The following is a 6963-nucleotide window of genomic DNA, read 5'->3' as shown; positions in this document are numbered from 1 at the left end:
ACCCAAACTAGCCAAAGGGGTATTCCATACCATCTGACGTCATGCTAAACAATATATAGGGGTGGCTAGCCGGGGGGAGGGGGCCGGACTGCTCGGGGTTAGGCTGGGCATCGGTCAGCGGGTGGTGAGCAATTGCATTGTGCATCACTTGTTTGTACATACTATTATTACTTTCGTATTATCACCATTGTATCATCATTATTATTATTGTTATTATTATTTTGTTATTTTTTTTTTCCCTGTCTTATTAAACTGTCTTTATCTCAACTCACGGGCTTCACTTTCCATTTCTCTCCCCCGTCCCAGAGAGGGAGGGGGGAGGGTGAGCGAACGGCTGCGTGGTGTTTAGCTGCCGGTCGGGTTAAACCACGACATATATTTATATATAGAACCTTGCATATTTCTTTATTTCCGTGGAAGGTTCCTGTATACCCTATACCATGCCCTCGCCACCTGTAACAAGGATCCAATTGTTGGTTACAACCTTGCAGCCCATATCCCACTTGTAAGAATTTATCCCGACCAGCCCCGAGTGTCCAGTCTGTAGCAATGGTTTCACACCCCCGGTATGCACAATAATATACGTTCAGGCATTTACAGTACCCCTTTCCCGGGTTAGAACTTGGGCAGAAATAAAATCCCATATATTCCCAGCATCGGGGCCTCGAGATCAGCTGACATAGTGTAGAAGTAAAGCTTGCCCCCCCCTTGATGTTATCTGGGTTGCAATAACCTGTTGATCTTCGAATCGACTTAAAGTCCATTTAGAAGGTTGGTGGGGGTGGTGTTGAGTCGCTATGCAGGATGAAATCACTGCGAGAACCCCCAAATACCGATAGGAATGGCTGAGGCCCATTTCTTTCCCCACTTATTCACTCCTCTGCCTCACTCGTCAGTTGGGTTGCAGCCAACTACGAGGTTTTAGTTCTTCTCGGCAGCAGTAGTGTTCTTCAGGGGAGAGCCTCTACTTTAACCCATGGTACCTATCGAGTTCGTCGCAATGTGAGCTCCAGGTCTTTGTTTCCTGGAGCGATCTCCCACTTCTCGTCACAGATGGGTCCTTTAACACGGCTGGCATGTGTCCATCCTTTCTCCGCAGTCCAAACGGCTGTTTCTGTAGTAAGCAAAACAACATAGGGGCCTTCCCCATCGTGGTGTTAAAAAAAAAAAAGTCTCTTTCCAAGTCTTAATTAGAATTGAGGGTGATCAAGTGGCAATTCCAAATCATAGGGCATACCGTATAGCATTTCAAAAGGAGAAATTCCTACATCAGTTCTGGGCTGCATCCATATGTTTAACAGTGCAAGGGGCAAGCATTTTACCCAAGAAGCCTTAGTTTCCAGCATAAGTTTTGTTAGTTGTTTCTTAATTTCACCATTCATTCGCTCTACCTTCCCAGAAGAGGAGGGGTGCCAGGGGCTGTGAAAATCCCACTCAATCTCTAAGGCCTGCTTTAATCCTTGCAGTAAAGCTTTACACGCATTCAGTCACGTGGTCAATTAGGACAAACAAGTAACTCAGTAAAGTCTACCTGTATACTTTGGAAAGGTCAAAGCCCTGGCTCCCGTCCCCATCTAGATAGGTTACAGAAGACCTTTTTATTTACCTTTTGACATATAGTACATCCTCTGCATGTGTGCTTCCCTAAAGTGTATATTCCTACACAGACATACTTTCTTAGAACAACATCACACATTGCTTGCACCTCCCAATGACTCTTATGATGTAAAACAGTTAATATTTGCCTCATTATCACTTTACTCAGCATTTCTCTCCCATTGGGGAATATCCATTTTCCTTAAAATGATCCACATATTTGTAACATTAATACCTTCTTGGGAGGTTGTAATTGCTCCAAAATCTTTTTTTTAGAATTTACCTAAATAGATAGGTGGCCCTGTAAACCCCCAAGGTAAAATTGTCCACCTATATTGTTGCTTCCGCCCCCATTTCAGGGTCTTTCCAGTCAGAGGTGAATATACATGTATGTTTGCTCTCAGGGCCAGAGAGCACTCCATTAATAACACTGTTATTCCAGTCTAACAATTTACTATTTGAATGCCCAACTTAATCATCAAATCCCTTCCCAACAAGTTAGTATAGCCTTGGATACATACAATAATTGCCCAGTGATCATTTTATCCCCTGGTTTCAGCTTAGTATTCCCCAAAAGTGGCACTGTTATCCCAGTACCTTCTACCCCCATCACATTTAGGGTTTCATTAGTTAATTTAATCCCTGATGCTTTACAAGTCAGTAATGACTTAACTGCCCCAGTGTATTGGGTTTGATGACAAGGTTCGGGGGGAGGGGGGGGGGGGGTGTGAGGGGTGTGGGAGTGGGAAACTGCAGTGGCAGCCCCCGTGAGAAAAAAACAGAAACCTCCCCGTGGCAGATAAGGGACAATTTCATCTGGCCCCAAAGAGGCCCACTGCTGCCCAGAGCCAAGCCATGAGCAACACAGTCTGTGCCTCTGTGAGAGCACATCCACGAAAACAAACAGACAAAGAAACGAACAAAACCCTGCTGCTCAACAGCAGTTGGGAGAGCGAGAAACCCCCCCGCAGACACCAAAGTCAGTGCAGAAGGAGGGGGAGGAGGCGCTCCAGGCGCTGGAGCCGAAGCCCCCCTGCGGCTGCTGGAGAGGCCGCTGGTGGAGCAGGCTGTTTCCCCCTCCCCGATGCTTGGGAAACTGAACAAACACCACAGCAAATATGCAAATATACCAAAACTTCTAGACTGTTACTTAGATAATGCCTACATCACCTTTCCCTGCTCATTCAGCTTCAGACAGCTCTGTTAAATATTACATGCCACACCTTTAACACCTTCAGCAACCCTTTTAACACTTCCTTTATCTTTCTCCAGCCCGTACTTTTCTAATACCAGCACCAAAGGCTCAGTCAGAGTCCAACTTAATTCCATACCTTTTCCCTCCAAGATACTGAAACAACATATCAATCAATATACCATATTTCATCCCATTTTCCTTCTTTCCACAAAAACAACATTGACTGTAATATGGTGTTTTAATTAATAGTTCCATTTAGGGACCACTCCGCTCCATCCTCTAGTTTATAAAGTGGCCACCATTGATTACAATATTTGATAAGAGTTCTTTACTTTCTGTACCCTCTCACCCCACTATATCCCTCCAATGTGTTAGTATACATCCTAGAGGGCTTTTCCTTGGGATTTCTTTGCTTTGAACTTTCCTATTGTAATCTACAGTGGTTAATATTCCATTGTTTTCCTAGAAGCTCTTTACTAGTCAATCCCAATCCCTCCAAAATCCACAATATATAGATACACAAGTAAAATCAGACCACTGTAAATTAACTGCCTGTTGACAATTATACTGAGGACATTTAAACCTGGTGAGCCGATAATATGCCTGGGCAAATTTTGTTCCCTTAGACATACACCTCAATGGCAGTTCTTATATCTACATATTTACATATTAACATATGTATAAAAGAATACTTTAACAAAAATGCCCGGGCTTTTATATATACAATATACAATGTACAGTTATTATTCCAGTTAGAATTATTCCTCAGCAGCTGCAAACACTATGCCAGTTGCCATTAAAGCTTGCTTACCCTCCTCCTGTCCTTTTCTTAAAATCTCGGACATCCCCGGAGTTAATGGGGATGGCCACATATTCCATTCCTGGCTGGGGTCCCCCCATCGCTATTTCTCGTAGGGGATATAATCCTTCCCTTAAAGCAGATTTCTGATTTCTTGCCCTGCTTCTGGTTACCGGCCCCTGTGTTTCATGATCCAATTCCAATTCTCCTGGATTAGCTAATTCGGGGAGTCCATTAAGGACGGGAGCCGTTGATGCGGGCAGTGGAATATAGGGCGGGGGCGGTGTCGGGACTTCCAAGTCCTTTCTCTTTTTATCTTGCCCTCCTTTTTCTTTTAGAGGATATAGATGCATCCTCATATCTGAATTTATCCAGAGGTGCGCATACTCACTTTCTTCCACACTAAAGGGTTCCTTTGAGTTTACATACAAACCCAATCTTCAAAAGACCCAAATACAGGCCAGTAAAGGTGGTCTCCTCGAATCTGTTTACCACCCCAAACTTCAACACAATAATGTATCATTTTTACTTTATTCCTTCCCCGCCTAAAAGGGGAATCCTCCCAATTTTTAATCATTAATCCAGGGGTAACCTAACATCAGACGTTACCCCACCCATGGGACCAGAAGGCTTACTCTTCTTCTGTCCCATCTATCCATCATTTATCAGCAGTCCTGGCTATCGGGGGAGGTCCCAATCGACTGGCGGCTAGCAAATGTGACGCCCATCTACAAGAAAGGCCGGAGGGCAGACCCGGGAAACTACAGGCCTGTCAGTTTGACCTCAGTGCCAGGAAAGCTCATGGAGCAGATCCTCCTGAGAGTCATCATGCAGCACTTGCAGGGGAAGCAGGCGATCAGGCCCAGTCAGCATGGGTTTATGAAAGGCAGGTCATGCCTGACAAACCTGATCTCCTTCTATGACAAAGTGACGCGCTGGGTGGACGAGGGAAAGGCTGTGGATGTGGTCTACCTTGACTTCAGCAAGGCTTTTGACACCGTCTCCCACAGCATTCTCCTCAAGAAACTGGCTGCTCTTGGCTTGGACTGGCGCACTCTTCGTTGGGTTAGAAACTGGCTGGATAGCCGGGCCCAAAGAGTCGTGGTGAATGGAGCCAAGTCCAGTTGGAGGCCAGTCACTAGTGGCATCCCCCAGGGCTCGGTGCTGGGGCCAGTCCTCTTTAATATCTTCATCGATGATCTGGACGAGGGCATCGAGTGCACCCTCAGTAAGTTCGCAGATGACACCAAGTTAGGTGCGTGTGTCGATCTGCTCGAGGGTAGGAAGGCTCTGCAGGAGGATCTGGATAGGCTGCACCGATGGGCTGAGGTCAACTGCATGAAGTTCAACAAGGCCAAGTGCCGGGTCCTGCACCTGGGGCGCAATAACCCCAAGCAGAGCTACAGGCTGGGAGAGGAGTGGTTGGAAAGCTGCCAGGCAGAGAAGGACCTGGGAGTGATGGTGGATAGTCGGCTGAATATGAGCCAGCAGTGTGCTCAGGTGGCCAAGAAGGCCAATGGCATCCTGGCTTGTATCAGGAACAGTGTGACCAGCAGGGCTAGGGAGGTGATCGTCCCCCTGTACTCAGCTCTGGTGAGGCCGCACCTCGAGTACTGTGTTCAGTTTTGGGCCCCTCGCTACAAGAAGGACATCGAGGTGCTTGAGCGGGTGCAGAGAAGGGCGACGAAGCTGGTGAGGGGCCTGGAGAACAAGTCCTACGAGGAGCGGCTGAGGGAGCTGGGCTTGTTCAGCCTGGAGAAGAGGAGGCTCAGGGGCGACCTTATCGCTCTCTATGGGTACCTCAAAGGAGGCTGTAGCGAGGTGGGGGTTGGCCTGTTCTCCCACGTGCCTGGTGACAGGACGAGGGGGAATGGGCTTAAGTTGCGCCAGGGGAGTTTTAGGTTAGATGTTGGGAAGAACTTCTTTACTGAAAGGGTTGTGAGGCACTGGAACAGGCTGCCCAGGGAAGTGGTGGAGTCACCGTCCCTGGAAGTCTTCAAAAGACGTTTAGATGTAGAGCTTAGGGAAATGGTTTAGGTGGGACTGTTAGCGTTAGGTCAGAGGTTGGACTCGATGATCTTGAGGTCTCTTCCAACCTAGAAAATTCTGTGATTCTGTGATTCTGTGATCTTCCAGAGTGCCCTCACACGCACACACACACGCTCCCCCTTTTCGTGGCCCAGTCCCTCGCGGGATGTGGGAACCGCACTACCAAGGGGTCCGCTCTCGCTTCGTCCGCAATTGGACGTCTCAGTTGTCACACTTTGGGAAACCCAACCCCAACCGAATGGAACACCGGCCTATACTTACCCACCCCGTGGGTCTTCGTTCGGGCTTCGTGCACAAAGGTTGCCTGGGGTTTACCGGTTTTATTTGCTTGTGTCTAATTTTGGGTTCGTCGGTGAAGGGTTTGAATGAAAGTAGTCCTAGCAAAGGCCGCTGAAATCAGCGGGGCGCCCCCTCCGAAGGTCTTTCAATCAGATTGCCTTCATCCAAGTCACCGCACCAAATTGTTATAAATTAGACCACACAATTTACTGGTCTATTGAAATTATTTTATTAATCAAGTAAGCAGACACAAGCAAAACAGCGCTGGGCGGCTGGGGAGTCTCCACTCCACCACGGCACGCAACTTCCCCTTTCCAGTGTCGCTGTTTTATAGCATTGAAGTTCCAGCTTGTCGAGACTTGTCGAGACCTGTTGATTTGTCGAGACTTGTCAATTTGTCGACTTGTCAAGACTTGTTGAGACTTGTCGAGACCTGTCCTGAGACTGCGCAGTCTGTTGTTGGGGGTCGTTATTCTTCCTCCGGTGATCATGCGTTGTGCTTGTGTTCAGGTGGGGGCAAAACAGGATGTCTTGCGGTGGGTGGGTGGTATCTTACAAAATCTTTGTTTTAACAAGGATGTTCACCCAACCCCCCTTCCCCATTTGTCCCCATGTTACAATGCCGTGAGTTGTGAAACCTTATCTCCTCAGTAGATTCTTTAAATTCTCAAGGACAATGAACAAACCCCTACTAATTTATCACACACGGAACTTCAGGAAAACAGCTGAAGCACGCAGCCTTCAGTCTTCTAGACAAACATTACCACCTTTTCCACAAAAAATTTACATTTCAACAGGACCGATATGGAACTTCTCACTCGTTTTGCAGCCACACTGCGTCTCACTCACACAGCACAATCACTCAATCACACAGAGAGGACTCTGGCACATCTCATTCATACCACAAGAATATAATTTAGAATGATAACCAACCAAACAAGTATTGTCTCTGACTGTGTTCCTCGTGGAGTGACTTATTCCACTTTGTTTCAAACCCTTACCCTTACACAAATACTTTCAACACAAAATACCTGGACATTTAAGA

General features: G+C 47.0%; 1 long non-coding RNA gene across 1 annotated transcript; it reads right to left on the bottom strand.

Annotated features, from left to right (window-relative positions):
* Positions 1-381: 381 nt before the first annotated feature.
* LOC311426423 lies at positions 382-6587 on the bottom strand. The gene is made up of 3 exons (XR_014686739.1): positions 6342-6587; positions 5901-6287; positions 382-1141 (listed from the first exon to the last, which is right to left on the bottom strand). It is a non-coding gene; the product is annotated as an uncharacterized lncRNA (long non-coding RNA).
* Between the last annotated feature and the right edge of the window lie 376 nt (positions 6588-6963).

Source organism: Aythya ferina (genome assembly GCF_964211825.1).
Source record: "Aythya ferina genome assembly, chromosome: W".
In the NCBI taxonomy this organism is placed as follows: domain Eukaryota; kingdom Metazoa; phylum Chordata; class Aves; order Anseriformes; family Anatidae; genus Aythya; species Aythya ferina.
The sequence above is the reverse complement of the archived record's forward strand: the minus strand, read 5'-3'. Positions and strand labels throughout refer to the sequence as shown.